This window comes from Protopterus annectens, chromosome 10.part0, assembly GCF_019279795.1.
Source record: "Protopterus annectens isolate FY-2018-M chromosome 10.part0, PAN1.0, whole genome shotgun sequence".
Lineage (NCBI taxonomy): Eukaryota > Metazoa > Chordata > Ceratodontiformes > Protopteridae > Protopterus > Protopterus annectens.
This window is the reverse complement of record NC_056744.1, coordinates 785,096,874-785,113,186: the sequence shown is the minus strand read 5'-3', so window position 1 is coordinate 785,113,186 and position 16,313 is coordinate 785,096,874. Positions and strand designations below refer to the sequence as shown.

At 40.0% G+C, this 16,313-nt stretch overlaps 1 protein-coding gene across 2 annotated transcripts in view; it reads left to right on the top strand.

The window, feature by feature from the left end:
- The window catches only part of RPE65 (retinoid isomerohydrolase RPE65), a 250,271-nt gene that overhangs the window by 137,480 nt on the left and 96,478 nt on the right, over window positions 1-16,313 (top strand). The window lies entirely within an intron of this gene.

Here is a 16,313-nt window from a genome sequence, read left to right as displayed (position 1 = left end):
ATCCGCAGTTACAAATGCATAACTATGTTAATTATTTGACAGAAAGTGTAGACTTGTTTTCCACTTGCTGGGAATGCCATAGCATATAAAACAAATGACTGTCTTACTCAGAGAGTAATGTGATGAATGCAGATATCTTTGTACTACACCAAAGTTCTTTATCACTTGTTCAAAGATTGTTCATTTGCAGACTTAACGTACTTGATGTTTATACCTTCCCCAAACTTGACAGATGTAATTAGGAGGTTACTAGGCTAGTGGCCCTAGAGCCATTACAAGCATAGCCATGTTAATCCTGAGCTGCCTCAATTGTCTTTGGTTAGATGAAGTAATTCACAGAGTATATCTGTGATAAACACTGACTACCCCTGTCCATGAGGGACATGGATGCCACCCTCAGGGTGAATTTTTAGTCTCCCATCCACTTGTCCAGGCTGTGTTTGAATAGAGCCAGCAAGGAGCTCCACTTAAAGATGCAAAAGCTAGTTCATAGGTTTATAGATTAGTACTAGGCTAACTGCCCTTGTGAGCCATTTTAAACCTAGCCCATTACGCCATGTGGGAATCAAACCCTGCATTTTTTGTCTATAAGGTAAACACCTTAGCCATTATTCCAACCTCCCACCTGCTCATTTAAAACCATGGCACCTTTTTATATACCAGTGTATTGTATAAAACCACATATTTTCTATTGTGCTTCAAAATATGACAGGACGCATCAGTGACGTATTTACTCTCTATCACTATATATACATATATGTGTATGTGTGTGTATATATATATATATATATATATATATATATATATATATATATATATATATATATATATATATATATTTATGTATCTCATTTCACTGAAAGCTAACAATATAAAACCAAAAGTAGGTGGGGGCTACGCCCCTCACAGCCCCCAATGGGGGGAGCTCTGCTCCCCCCACACACACACACCATAATGATATATACTAACTCCAGGATTGCGCTACAGTGGCGAAAAGGCATATACAGTTTATTTGTCCAACAGTACTTACATTCAGTGAAATGAGTTTTCAGTGATTTGAGCTTTCAGCGATTTGGTGTGAGTGTTTTGAAATTCAGTGAAATGAGTTTTCAGTGAATGAAAGTAGACCCATACATACACATACACACACACACACACACACACACACACACACACACATATATATATATATATATATATATATATATATATATATATATATATATATATATATATATATATATATAGGTTCATATGTTCATAGATTAGTACTAGGCTAAGTGTCCTTGCGAGCCATTTTAAGCCTAGCCAATTAAAAAATGGTGCACGGACTTCTGTATATACTCCACAACCATTCCAGCACTCAAAAAATAATGAAATCCTCAACCAGCAGAAATTTTTGACTTTTTATTGGCAAACCTGCCCACAAAATACACAGACCGGTGGCAGTGTGCAAAATATCATGTTTAAAGAGGCAACAACTATTCATGACCTGGTGTTATTTTTCCTTAAGGACAACAAATACTGTGCCTAAATATAAAATAAAAAGTAATGATAATTATAAACTACCCTATTACATAAACCATTATTTAGTGTAGATAACAACAAAAACTAATGCAACTATAATCCATACTCATGTTAGTAGTGAACCATTACCAATGCTCAACCCCTGACCCTATATATAATCAAAAACTATAAACATATTACCTCAATTTAAGTAAATAAATGGCCATAAAATAACTATTAAATGGTTACCAATGGTCATTTAAACCGGGCTTAAATAAAGCCCCTAAATTCACCATCCACCTTCTTTCTTTTTGTGTCAAAATAATGTGTTTCTTGTGATCACTAATATTTGGTATGGCCACCATGTTTAATCCTATAAAAATAAAATGTGCAGATACATGTATTAACTTGTGCTTGTATAAGGCGCTTCTAGTACGTTGACACTTAATATCACTTATATGTAGGGCAATTCTTTGTTTAAATGAACAAGAAGTTTGCCCTGACACACTGCCATATATACTAGCCATGTGCTATTACAAGTAATAAGATAATATCAAATACTCTTATTTACTGAGGTAAAAGACTTGGTTTTGGCCATCACTTTACAATGTTTACACATTCCACAAAAAGTACTCCCCACAGTGACTGTGCTTATAACTCTATTTGCTTCACCTTTCTTAAATGTAGAAAAATATTGCCCCAGATTTTTGCCTCTTCTATATCCATAATGGCATTCCCTATCCACAAATCTGGTAAAAAACACATCAGATCTTAAAATGTGCCAGTGTTGAGCCAATATATTTTTAATATGGAATGAACCAAGTCTTTTACCTCAGTATTTGTTGTCTTTAAGGAGAAATAACATCAGGTAATGAATAGTTGCTGCCTCTTTAAACATTATTTTGCACAAGGCAAGAAAACAAACCGACCACCGGTCTGTGTGTGTATTTGTGGCAGGTTTTGCCAAATAAACAGTGAAAATTTCTGCTGGTTGAGGATTTCATTATTTCTTGAGTGCTGGAATGGTTGTGGAGTATATATATATATATATATATATATATATATATATATATATATATATATATATATATGGGTCCCCTTCAGAATTTTTGAATCTTAAAACTTCGAAACCCATATGATCGAAGATCATATGTTCGAAGTTTTAAAACTGTGAAATTCTGAATGGGGATTGGCATACAGCGCGGACCGGGAGATTTCCCTTGTCCTCGCCGTAGTGCGATTTCGGAGTTGGTATATTTATGTTGCAGGGGTGTGGGGGGTGCAGGGGGGCTTGCCCCCCTGCTATACACAGTTTATTTATTGTTGTTTGTGTTTTGCAGGTCTACTGCACATTTCGAACATTCAAATGTTTGATCATATGGTCTCGGCCATGTGGAATTCGAACATTTGAACGTTCGATCATGTGAAGTAGACCCATATATATATATATATATATATATATATATATATATATATATATATATATATACATATATATAAATATATATATATGTATATATAATTTTTTTTGCTTACTTTCTCATTACAGTGCTTGAAGATCTTTCCTCTTGCATTACATCATTTTTTTCAAGTACCAAAACCTTGTGTTCAAGTCAGATGTGCTTTTGTCTCCATTATAAATTCATTTTATTTAGTCAGAATTTTACTTCTCAACTTCTTTGTCAGTAAAGCTTGTCAAGGCCAAAACTAATGGTGAGCAAAGGCCAAAACTCAGATAATTTTTAAATATTACTCTAATTTATTTATTTATTTATTTGTTTATTTAACAAAAATGAATAGTACAATGGGTTTTGCATTAACATGCATTTTCTGAACAATAAGAACTATGAAACTCTTAACATCTAGCATTATTGACTGACTGTGATCCTCAGAAACTTAGCAGAAAATCAAAACCTTAACAAGGGACAGGACAAAACTATGAGGCAAAAGGAAGTGACATTCTGCAAAATTCTGGACAGTTGAAAGGTATGAGAACTTTGCTTCTTCTTGACTTTTATTTCTTCTGCTAGTTCCTTCAAAATATGTATGTTATATCACCTTGAACATCAGATCCATGAGATATAATTGCATACGCATAATAATACAAAATAATTTCCTTGAGTGTATCAATGGTTTCTTCTTGTATACTTGAAGAATCAGCGACTTTGTGTAAATAAAATACATTTTAAAATGCCTAAGTGCATCACATCCCCCTTACTTTATTATTCTCACTCTGACAAATTTTGTATGTCACTTAGTGTTTCTCCAAAATGCTGCAGCAGATAAAGTATGACTAAAACTACAAGGAGACCTGCATTTCTGCAATATGTAATGAGCAATAAAACATGATCAAGCAACGCGCTTGAGCAATCCAATTTCAGCACTGTATATGAATGTGAACCCTTCAACTCTAACAGCCTTTGGGCTGGAGCAGTGGCAGAGAGGGATAAAATCCTAACAATACCCCAGGCAACCAAGGTTTGATTAGCAGCTTGGGAGTCTGAGGAGCTCTTTTGGGGGGGGGGGGGGCATTTCTCTAGGTTTCCACTGTGGGGAGGTGCGGTTCATACAAGGGGAATAGCCCTCAGAAGTAACAGGTGAATTCAGGGGAGGAGGGATACAAAGGATGGGTCATAAATTAAATAATTCACAGGTGGAAACAGTCAATGGCACGACCCCAACACTCTCTTATGTTTTGCACTGGTCCCATCATTAGGAGAACAATCTATCTTGCTGTTTTAAAAATAGTGACTGTCCACTAAAACTTAACTTGTAGACAGGCACAACTTAAGTTACCTACTTTCACATCTAACTCCTCTAGAGCACACTGCAGTGTTTAGAATAAGCCATTTTTGTCATTTTACCTTTAAGCATCTATTGCAAGACCACCAGTTATTGTAGAGCCCCCGTTCTGCCTCTCAGTAGTCATCTTGGGATTAGTGCTTCTGTTTTCTCCAGGTGAGAGAAGGAGTGAAGTTACATTATTTCCTGGAGACTTCTGATTACCAGAAAGCTTAATAACTGCTTTATAGGTGAAAGCTTAGAATATGTGCTTATATTCTGATCCTGGTGAGAGTAGTAGCAGAGTGTATTGATTCCTGACTCTTTCTGGTTGGAGAGTGAGTGTCCATGCTTAACATACCTGATTGGTCTGGTTGCTATTCAAGGCATCTACAAGAAAAAGGCTACAAGCCTGCAGACCCTTGCATCATCTGGAACAAGACTGTGGATCACCAAACAGGATGTGGCTTGCTTCTCTTCTTGGAATTTGTGCTAAAACTAGCCAGTTTTAGCTAGAACTAGCCATTTTTTTAGTTTCAGCACTCAAAACTGTTTCCTTGTGCTCAGCACTTGCTCAGAACTTGTTTTAAGCACTAAATAAACTACAAATTACTACAACACTCGACTTTCCTCATTTGTCAAGAGGAAAACAGTTCTTAGTACTTAAATTAATAAGCACCTATCCGGGCATGTCCATGGATCAGCTCCCAGTGTTTTCTCCTGTCCACCTGATGAATCTGGACATCTTGGGGCAATGTAGCAATTGCCTCATGTACACTGACAACCCTCTCCTCCTATCACCCAACACTACAACCTGTGAGAGATGCACTTATACAGCCAAACTGGAAGCCAAGCTCTCTCCAGCCAAGACTGGACTAGACAGTCAAGAGGAGAAGGTTAACACCTGCACCACACCACACTCAACACATAGTCCTTCAAAACCCATACTACCAAAACCCACAAATAGAAACACAAAGCACACACCCACATTCACAGAGGGGCTCAAAAAAATCTACCCAAGCAACAGAGACCTCCCAAGCTGAAACGCAGACAACCACCACCCCCCAACACTACCCAAATGACACACAGCCCACAAAATCAGTGCGCCACTCAACCTCAGCCCATAAGGCAAAACAATGTACCCAACACACTAGTCATAGGCATAGGTGACTCTATAGTCAGGCACACTGATGTCCCACACACCAGGCTAAACAAGGAGAAAATTACTGTCAGCTGCCTGTCGGGTGCCAAGATCCGTCACATAATGCACCCATTCAGGTCACTCCACAACAAGTACAAATACGACTCTGTTATTGTCCATATTGGTGTGAATGACCTGAGATGTACCTCCCTGGACTACATGAAAAGAGACATGGAGGAGCTCTCAGATCTTGTAGCTCAGGCAGGTATGACCCTAGCCCTGAGTGGCATCCTGCCATCACCCAGAATGATACCACAGTACAAGGACAAAATGATTGACTGCAACAATTGGCTAAGCTTCTGGTGTCATTTTAAGAGGATCCAGTATCTGTTTGCCTGGGACAACATGGTCAATAGACCACGATGCTTTGCCAGAGATTGCCTGCACCTGTCGCCCCTGGGATTCCGGATACTGGCTAAGACTCTTGCCACCCCTACAGTGCCTTTTTTAGGCAAGGTTCAAATGCCAAATTCAACACCATAACAGGTACAAGCAAGCAAACTCTGAGGGTAATGCTACTCAATGCTAGAAGTCTAAACCTCAAAATGCACTCACTCGAGGCACTCTTTAAAATGGAGGACATCGACATCTGTGCAGTGACAGAGACCTGGTTCAAGGCTCCAGAGAGCACCCCTGCATTACCAGGCTATAATTCATACCACATCTTTCAGCCACCTAACCTGGACTGAAACACTAAAGGCAGAGGTGTGCCTATATTCATTAAGGATATCCACACCTCCAGGCTAGTTGTTCAACATAATGCATCCTAAATTGTCCAAGTGCAACTAACACTTGGCAAGACTGCAATCCAGGTTTTAGCTTGTTACAGGTACCCCACCATGCCCCAGGATTCCCACTCTTCAGTTCTTAAGATACTGGAAAATATTAAGGTACAACCCAATACCTTAATTATGGGTGAGTTCAACTACCACACCATCAACTCGGAAAACTACTCATGTGCCAACTCATTCGTTCAACATTTTCTGGAATTCATTAATTCCAACACCTTGGATCAGCTTGTCCACACCCCCACCAGGAACAGCAGTATCCTGAACCTGGTCATTACCAATATGGGTAATGGGTGTTCCACGCCAGAGGTCAACTCCTCGCTGGTCAGATTCGACCACAAGCTAATCACCCTAGACATCCATATCCCACCCCCCATTAAGGAAACCACTGTCAAAAACTACTCCAGATCCAACTTCATGCTTCTTAAGACAGAAGTGGCAAACTTTGCAACACCCATGCAGATGGAAAACAGAGGTACGACTGCTGAATCTTACACAAATGCACTGTATAAGCACAGACATGAGTGCATGGCTTGTGCCATCCCCAACAGAACCAAGATGCTACCCTCCAAAATAAGGAAGACAATCTGGTGGTCCCCTGCCATAAACAAACTCTACAACAGAAGGAAGAAGCTGTTGCAAAAAAGAGTAAAATCCCAAGATTAGAGGAACTCCCTGGTCAGCCTCAGCAAGAAGCTGAGATCCCTCATAAAATCCCCCAAAGCCAGTTATGAAAATAAAATTGCCACTGATTCCAAAAACAACCACAAAGCATTCTACAGCTATGTCAAGAATCTCAATGGCAACACTCATATCTGCTCTGAGCTACAGCACAATGGCAATAAATATACAGAACCAACCGATATTGCCAAAATCCTGGCAGATAGGTTCAGTGCTAACTTTACCCCCCTCTCACCCTCCAAAGAGCCCATCTTAATACCAGAATAATGCAAAGCCCCTGTAATCATGGATAAACAAGTAAAGACCGCACTCTCCAAAGCCAAGAACACAGCATCCATGGGACCAGACAACATCCCAGGCTGCGTACTGCATAACTACAAAATGAACTGGTACCCCACCTAAGTACCATGTTCACTCATAGCCTCACCTCAGGCTATGTGCCTGTTGAATGGCGCACAGCAACGGTTATCCCACTCCATAAAGGGGGTGCCACCATGCACCCCGGAAACTATCACCCCATTAGCCTGATGAGCCTGGTCTGCAAGGCCATGGAACGTATCATCTTGGAGCTTATAAACAAAGACATAGGTAACTTCCAAACCCTGGACCCTACTCAGTTTGGGTTTGTAAAAGGTAGATCATGTCTACTAAACCTGACTGACTTCTTTGAAGCAGTCACCAGAGCCGTAGACAAGGGCAAGGTAGTGCACACAGCCTATCTTGATCTTGCCAAGGCTTTCGATACCATCCCCCACTCTGGAATTATAGAAAAACTCACTAAACTGGGCATAAATCCCTATGTCACAAGATGGGTGGCTAACTGGCTCACTGACAGAAACCACACAGTAAAAGTAGCTGACTCCAAGTCCGACTTCAGACCAGTGATGAGTGGAGTACCACAGGGTTCAATCCTGGGTCCTCTCCTGTTTGGCATCTACTTCTCTGAAGTGCAGGCCAGCACAGAAGGTCTTTGGCTAACAAAGTTTTCAGATGACTGCAAACTGGGAGCCATAATAGAATCACCTAATGATGTAGACATTCTACAAAAGGGCCTCACAGAGACAGATGCTTGGTGTCAAAGTCATGGCCTCACGCTCAATGCTAAGAAGTGCATTGTCATCCCCTTTGGGAAAAACTCGGTACCCATGAACTACCACATAGGTGGTAGCTCACTAAACACCGAAAGTATGATAAGAGACCTCGGGACACAGGTGGACAGTAGTCTCTCCTTTGATAACCGCATCACCACAGTATTCAGGAAATTCTTCTATGTGGCACACCTCATCACAAAAGGGTTCTCCTCTAGAAAAAAGGACGTCATTGTTCCTCTCTACTCATCCCTCATTAGACCCATTATAGAGTACAATGCCCCATTTGGCATGTATCTCACAAGACACCTACAACAATTGGAAAGGCCACAGAAATACCTCACTAAGAGGATTACCGGCCTCAAACAGACCCTCTCAAAAAAATCCAGCTCTACTCCATCGCATATCACCTATTCAGAGGTGATCTCTGCCTAACATACAAAGCTATGTCAAACCCAGAGCTGTTGGACAAGCTACACTTAAAGAAATCCAAATCTCTCCGAACCACACACTCCAGAGACCGAAACCTTGTCACCACAATAAACAGAACATACTGGAGGGATAGATTCCTGTCCCAGAGACTTCCTGTACTCTGGAACTAATTACCCATTCTTGTCAAGCAAAGCTTCTCATTGGCCCTCTTTAAGAAAAATCTTGGCGACTGGATGGGAAATAGAAAATTCACCCCAGAGATCACTTTTGCAGCACTGCTCGACATGGGCACAGGAAAATAATTTTCTTGAGTGGCGAAAGCCAGGGAACTTTTTTGGCTAGGCCTATATAGGCCCCAGGGCTGATAGCCTAGTACCTACCTATGAACCTAAGAAAAATAAAACAGAAAGGGAACAAAAAAAAAAAAAACACACTGTAAACCTTTACTGACTTATTGCTGTAATTTCTAAAACTGCAACAATGAAAACCACACATCCATGTTTATTTCCATGGGTGATCAGAGAAAAGACAGAAAATATAACAAGAGCAACACCTCTTAAATGAGTGAGAATAAAATACAATACCAATGATAACTAGTCTCTGGTGCTTACTAAGTCATCTCATGTTTGTATTTTGGTACAAGACTATACTAGGTAATATAAGCTATGAATGCCATGCTTAGGTGCTTGTAAAATAATTGTATAGATATGGAAATGTAAGCACCAGAATCAACCACAGAACTGGTTACAAGAGTAGTTCCAACCCTTGGTGTAAATTAATTACAATACACACCATGGAAGACTGGTAAAAGACAAAAAGTACAAGTGGGTGATGGCTGAAGTTTCAACTGACGTTTGAAACAAACTAGGAAGCAGAATCAGATGAAGGAAGAGATGCAGGCTCCAGATGATGAATACCATTAACACAATGAACTTCCTACAAAGAGCAGCAATGGATGCAGAAGGACCTGGAGACTGACATGAAAAACAGAGAGAAGGAAGGGTCTACATCAGTACTGAAATGAAGGAGGTGTAGTGAAACTAGCAGTGTGCCAGTGAGAAGAAAACGGAAATAGACGAATAGAAAAATCCATGAATCATATGATGAACTAACCTTAATTCTAAATGAAGGTATCACTTCTATTTGCAAATGACGACATCTACTGCAGTCCTTATCTGCAAACTCAGAAAGTGGAAGCTTTATTTTTGCGATCACCTTCAGATGGTCCATCGGAGGAAGGTGGTTTAGAAGTTGGCATGCAGGGCATACTGGTAATGATAAGTGTGTGTGTTGGACTGATGAGGACTACAGTCATGCCACAGAGTGAGGTAACTGAGGAATCGTGGTGTTTCCAGAATCAAAATAGCCGGTATGGAGAAACTCAAAAGATCATTAGTCTTGAGGCAAAATTCACTGCCTGGCTGTTACCATATATTCTACACTTTGCTATTGTAATATTGGTTGTGTACTTGTTTACGATCTGAAAAGAATACTGAAGAAAATGTTCTAGAGTATTATCTTTATCAGTTGCTTTAGAAATATCAGGGCACTAAATATAACTTTCATCTGCAAATATGTGAATGTGCAAAGTCGAGTCTAAATGGAGAAGACACATACTATGGAAGCTGAAAGATGGAAGTAGCCCTGGCTGGAATCTTACCAAATTCTTTAACAAATGGAAGGTACAGTGATGGAAAATGCTTTTGGCTAATCATAGCTGCTGCTGCTGTACCATTAATGAAAGAATATAACAAGTTAAAGCAGAAAATAACTACTAGATTGAATTTACTTCCAGGGGTGTGTGTGTGTGTGTGTGTGTGTGTGTGTGTGTGTGTGTGTCTGTGTCTGTGTCTGTGTCTGTGTGTGTCTGTGTGTGTCTGTGTGAGAGGGGGAGGGGGGTTATCTAGGATTTAAAAATATTAGTGAATACAGTTGCAGACACACTGCTATTGTAGTCTAAAAGGTATGGAATTGATAATATTTAGAACTGAATCGTCTGTGGTGTAATCCTTTAAGAAAACAATACAGAAAGAGGAAAACAGCCTAGAAGATTAACAATAATCTAAAATATGAAAGATGCATCTCTGATTTCCATGTAATTGTTATGCTGACCTACCCTACATTTCCTTCTGTAAGTTTAATAATTTCTTTCTTCTAGGTGCTTAATTATTTTTTTTTTCTTCCTACTTACCATTATATTGTCTTCTTTTATGTTTTTCTTTCACCTTGGATTTATGTGGTCTGGGTATTACAAACAGTAAGCTGTGCACATAAAACTAAAACTGCAAAACAATGGACAGAATGATGAGCAAGTATTTCTTCATTGTCCACATTAATGTATTTAAAATTTCTGCTCCTGAGTTTTACATTGTATCACTTATAACCTCTATTAGAATATCTGACAGCATGATTTTATTTATTTTGTATTTTGCATTTCATTACCAGGAAAGACTGACCAAGACTTGTATACCCCTTTTCAGCAGTGGCCTGGGAAGAAAAGCTCCACAGTTAGGTACAAGGGCTCCCTATTGAAATGTCGGCACTCAGAATGCTGAGTGCCAACAAGTCAGGAAAAAAAGGACTGAAAACACAGAAGAGAGAATGTCAAAAATCACTCTTCTCCTTTAAACTTCTTTTTGCGGGGCGGGTGAGAGGGGACAAGCCACTTCTGCACCCCCACACCTGTGAACCTATACATACCAACTCCAGCATTGCCATACCTCAGAGAAAAGGTAATATTACAAGAAATGGCATCTCAGACTTGGTATACGTAAGTCTCTTCTTTCTGCCATTTAGTCTCTACATTTAAGGACACACACTAGTAGGTCCAGACATTTCAAATGGTTACTTGTACAACTACAGAGGTTTATTTCAGATACAGTACCAAAAAAGTACAAAAAAAAAATCATAAGAACTTTGATACATGTTAATTGCATGTACAAGAGTATTAGGAGCATAGTTATATAAAATATGCATAAATTACAGGTTTCACAGTCGTAGGAATCTTATATATTAGGTTGAGTAATCCACATAGCTAGAAGTAGCAGAAAATAATACATAGGTATAGAAGAGAGAAAGATATGAAAGAGAGAATGTAGTGTATGGCAAAGAAGGGAAGGAATAGGAGAAAGAGTATAGCTAATAGAGGGGAATGGATAGAATAGTGGAACGGAAGTTAAGGGAAATTATGGACGACTGGATTGAGGCAGGAATGAAACATAGCCATGTTTTGGATAAGTGTTCTTTAATAGACAGTTTAACAATTATGAAGAGTAGGGATAAATCTAAGTTGGAGAGGAATGGTGTTTCAGATTTTTGCAAAATAGGTGCCACACAGTTTGTCACCTGCTGTGTTATTAGATCTCCTGGTTTTAAAGAGAGATTGAGTTCTAGATGTTAATGATCTTGTTGAATAGTACTGGAGAGTATTTTTGAGGTCAGGATAGTTCTCAGGTTGATAAAGAAGAGTATGGACTAAGATTAATTGTGAGTAAATGAGGTGGTTTGGAAGTTCTAACCATTTTATTTCCTTTAGGGCACAGCAGTGATGGGAGTATGAAGGAAGATTTGAAGAAAACAGTATGCAAGAGATGCACATACACAATTTTCACTGCAGGCAAAAATCTCACACACAAAGTTGTCAAGAACACACACACTACATCCACCACACGTAGTGTTAGGCACACACAGACACATACACACAGACACACAGACACACACACACACACACACACACACACACACACACACACACACACACACACACACACAGACACACAGACACACAGACACACACACACACACACACACACACACACACACACACACACACACACACACACACACACACACACACACACACACACACACACACACACACACACTAACCTATGCTGAGACACTAAAAAGCAGTCTTCCTAAACCTCAAAGACCTCTTAAGCCTGTAAACAGTAACATCTATCCTCAACAATTTCACCAAATGCAACACCAAACACCATACTTAATCCTACACCCAGTGGTGCCCCAACAGCAAAGCCCATAAGGCAAGGATTCCTGTCATAGGGGACTCCATTACACAACACATTAGATCACTCACCAGACTGAAGGAGAAGAAGATAACAGTTCATTGCTTATCTGGAACCAGGATCCACCAAGTTACACGCACACTCAAGTAAATTCCATGGGTACCAGAATGATTCTGTCATAGTCCACATGGGCATTAATGACCTGAGGCATACTTCCCTGGACTATATGAAGAGAGACAGTGTTGAACTCTCACCATTAAACCAAATACCCTATTCATGGGAAACTTTAGCTACCTCTATATAGACTGAGAAACATACACTGTCTCATACTCACAGGCAAAACAATCCCTTGACTTTATTAACATAAATACCCTTGATCAGACAGTATGCATACCTACCAGAAGTTCAAACATACTGGAGCTGGAACTCACCAATATGGGAAAGTGCTGAACCCCCTAGTGTCATGCCCTCACTGATGAGTATGGACCACAAAGATGTCTCCTTTTAAATAAAAATCAGCTTGGTAGCACCAGCAAACCCTGTAACAGTTAAGATCTATTCCAAAGGAAACTAATCCTATTAAGTAATAGTTTGCCAAAATTCAGTGCTTCTTCCAACCCTGAGTTCACAGCATCCTATACAGAATTACTCACAGAGACCCTATTAAACCATGCGCAACCAGTGGCTCTACTCTATAGAGGCACTGGAAACTAATGTTGGGTGGCACGATGCTAGGGTAATCCTATGGGTTAGGCTTGTAAAGGCTCCAGGGCCATTAGCCTAGTACACACCTATGAACCTATGGCTGTATACAGGCTGCTGCACCTACTAGAAGTAATCTCAAAACAAACTCTGAAAACAAACCACATTGGTGGAAACTTGATTTTAACAGGGTATATAACAAAAGGAAAAAAGTTATAGCTAAAATCAGGAAGAGCAACTCCCATAATGATAGGAGCTCTCTAATCAAACTAAACGGGAAATAAGAGGACTAATTAAGTCTAAGAAGGCCATTTATGAGGTCAAGATAGCCTCACAGGCTAAAGACAACCACAAGGCCTTCTACAGCCATGTCCAAAACCTCTAATGCAACACACATCAGTGTGCCAAAGTGGTGGTCAGTGATGCCACCTTCATTGAGCAGAGTGACATAGCAAATTTGCTGGCTGGCATATTCAGCTCAGACTTCAGCCTCCACTTACCCCTGCCTCTTTCCATTAAATACCTAGTAGCGTAACCTCCCCAACTATTAAAAGAAAACAGGTCCTGGTGGTGCTCATTAAGGCCACAAATACAGCCCAAATGGGCCCCACTAATAGCCCAGGATGCTTTCTAAATAGCTGGAAACATGACCTATCAGGACCACTTGACTCACTTGTAAACTATAGCCTCAAAACAGGTTTTGTACCACGAGAATGGAGGACTTCAATGGTTATTCTTCTTCACATGCATGGACCATCAATCAACCCTTGAAACTGCAGGTCTAATAGTCTGACTAGTCTAATATGCAAAGCCATGGAACAAATTATTATGGAAATGAGAAGTTCACCAAGGCAATGGATGACAGAAAACGGTGCATACCACCTACCTGGACCGGGCTAAGGGATTCAGTACAATACCCCACTCAGGTATAGTTGACAAACTCACGTTTACCTTCATATGTGCGTTTTGCACACGGGTGAACAGCAGATGTTTGAAAGGATGTTTGCAAAATTCCCAAACGTCGAATGAAAAATGCTTCGAATGTGCAATGAGCGAATGCACAGTGACATTCACTCATTGCAGATTCGGCATTTTGGGTGCAGATTGCACTATAGTGGGGATCAGAAAATGGACCCTTTCCCCACTGTAGTGTGATCTCAGAGTTAGTATATTAAAGTAGAAAGTAGGGGGCGCAGCCCCTCACATTGGGGGGGGTACATGGGGGCTTGCCCCCCTGCATTACACTTCATTACAATTTGTATTCGAGGTTTGTGTTTGAAAATCAGCTAATCTGCTTTTCGATTTGCTGATTTTCAAACATTGGAAACTGTCACGGTTTTGTGTTTCGTGCTTACGATTTGCTCATATGAGCAATCGCATGAGTGATTATCGGCTATGTAAAGGTAAACCCAAACTCACTGAGCTGGGCATAAACCCTTACATGAATAACTGGATTGTCAGCTGGCTCACAAACAGGACAAAGAAAGTCAGGATTGGTGATACCACCTCCACTAAGAGACAGTCACCTTTGAGGTATCTCAGGGCTCTGTGCTGGGACCACTCCCATTTGGCATCTACTTCTCGGAAGTAAAGGCTAATGTCAAGGGTCATTAGCTGATCAAATTCCCAGATGACTGCAAATTGAGTGCTATCAAAGTTTTCCCCCATGACACAAACATCTTACAAGAGGGTCTAACACAGACAAATGACTGGTGCCAAAATCACAGACTACAACTCAATGTCAAGAAATGCATTATACTGCCTTTTTGGATAACTGCCATGCAAGCTACTTGCTCCATGTATAATACATCCCTAAGAATTGACCCAATAGTCAGGGATCTAGGAAAATATGTAGATAGTAATGTGACCTTTGACCAACATGTGGCCAAGGTAGTAAGAAAATCATTTTATGTTGCCCATCTTATAAGTAAGGATATGACATCTAAGTCCAAGGAGGTCATAGTGCCACTTTATTTGGCCATTGTCAGTCCCATCATTGAGTATAATGCCACCTTTGGTATGGACCTGACCAAACATATGCAACAGATGGAATGTTGCCAAAGGTTCCTTACCAGGAGAATACAGGGTATAAACACAATGTCCTGCATGGATCCCCTTAAAGCCCTGTCTCTGTACTCTGTCTCCTACAGGTCACTGAGAGGCAGTCTATGCCTGGCATACAAGGCATCACTGGATTTAGCTGTGATGGACCTTTTGTACATCTGCAAAATGACCTGCATCAGAACCACTAGATCCAAGGATTTAAATTTTGCTTGTGACATAAATAAGATATGTTGGTGAGAGAGATATGTGTCACAGAGGTTCCCCATACTCTGGAACAGGTCCTACACCCATGTGAAGTAGAATCCATCCCTAGCCCTATTTAAGCATAACCTTGACCAATGAATGGAAAATCAGAAATTCACACTGGGTCTGGCCCCCACATTTCTGATTGACCGAGGCAGGCAGCAATGCCCAAACCTGACATAACCCCCCATAACCTCTAGAAACTTCCTAACTAACATATCTCCTCCTAATAAATGCAAGTGATACATTGGGACACAATTGGGTTAGGTTGCATGGCTAGGCTTATAAAGGCCAATGGTGGTCATTAGTCTAATTTATAACTATGAACCTATGAACCTGTTTAGATTAGTGAAAATCAGGGATACATAAAGTAGTGATAGTAAGGTATATCAGACTGTGCTGCTTTTTATGAAAGACTGGAATGCAATCTCTGAAAAAATACTTTGTCAGTTACATCTGATTGAAACACGTGAATAATGCTACTAAACTAAACCAATAGAGCTCTCCCTCCAATACAACAATAATAAAAAAAAATTTACACTTTATTCAGCTGCTCTTACTGTAACTGTGTTCTACCTAACTTATTACCTTATGTTGATGTTCTGTGTGCTCTTAAGTGTTCAAATGCCCTTATTCTGCATTTATTACTGCTTGTTAGTAGCCTGATTACATTTGTCTGCTATTCTAAGCATCTTAGTTTTGGTTTTAGCACTTGTGCTTCAGGCCAGTTATTTTACATTTAAGGTTTTTCTGGTCTACACTCTTGTGAACAAACCCTTATCAAAACCCACTCTCCATAAGT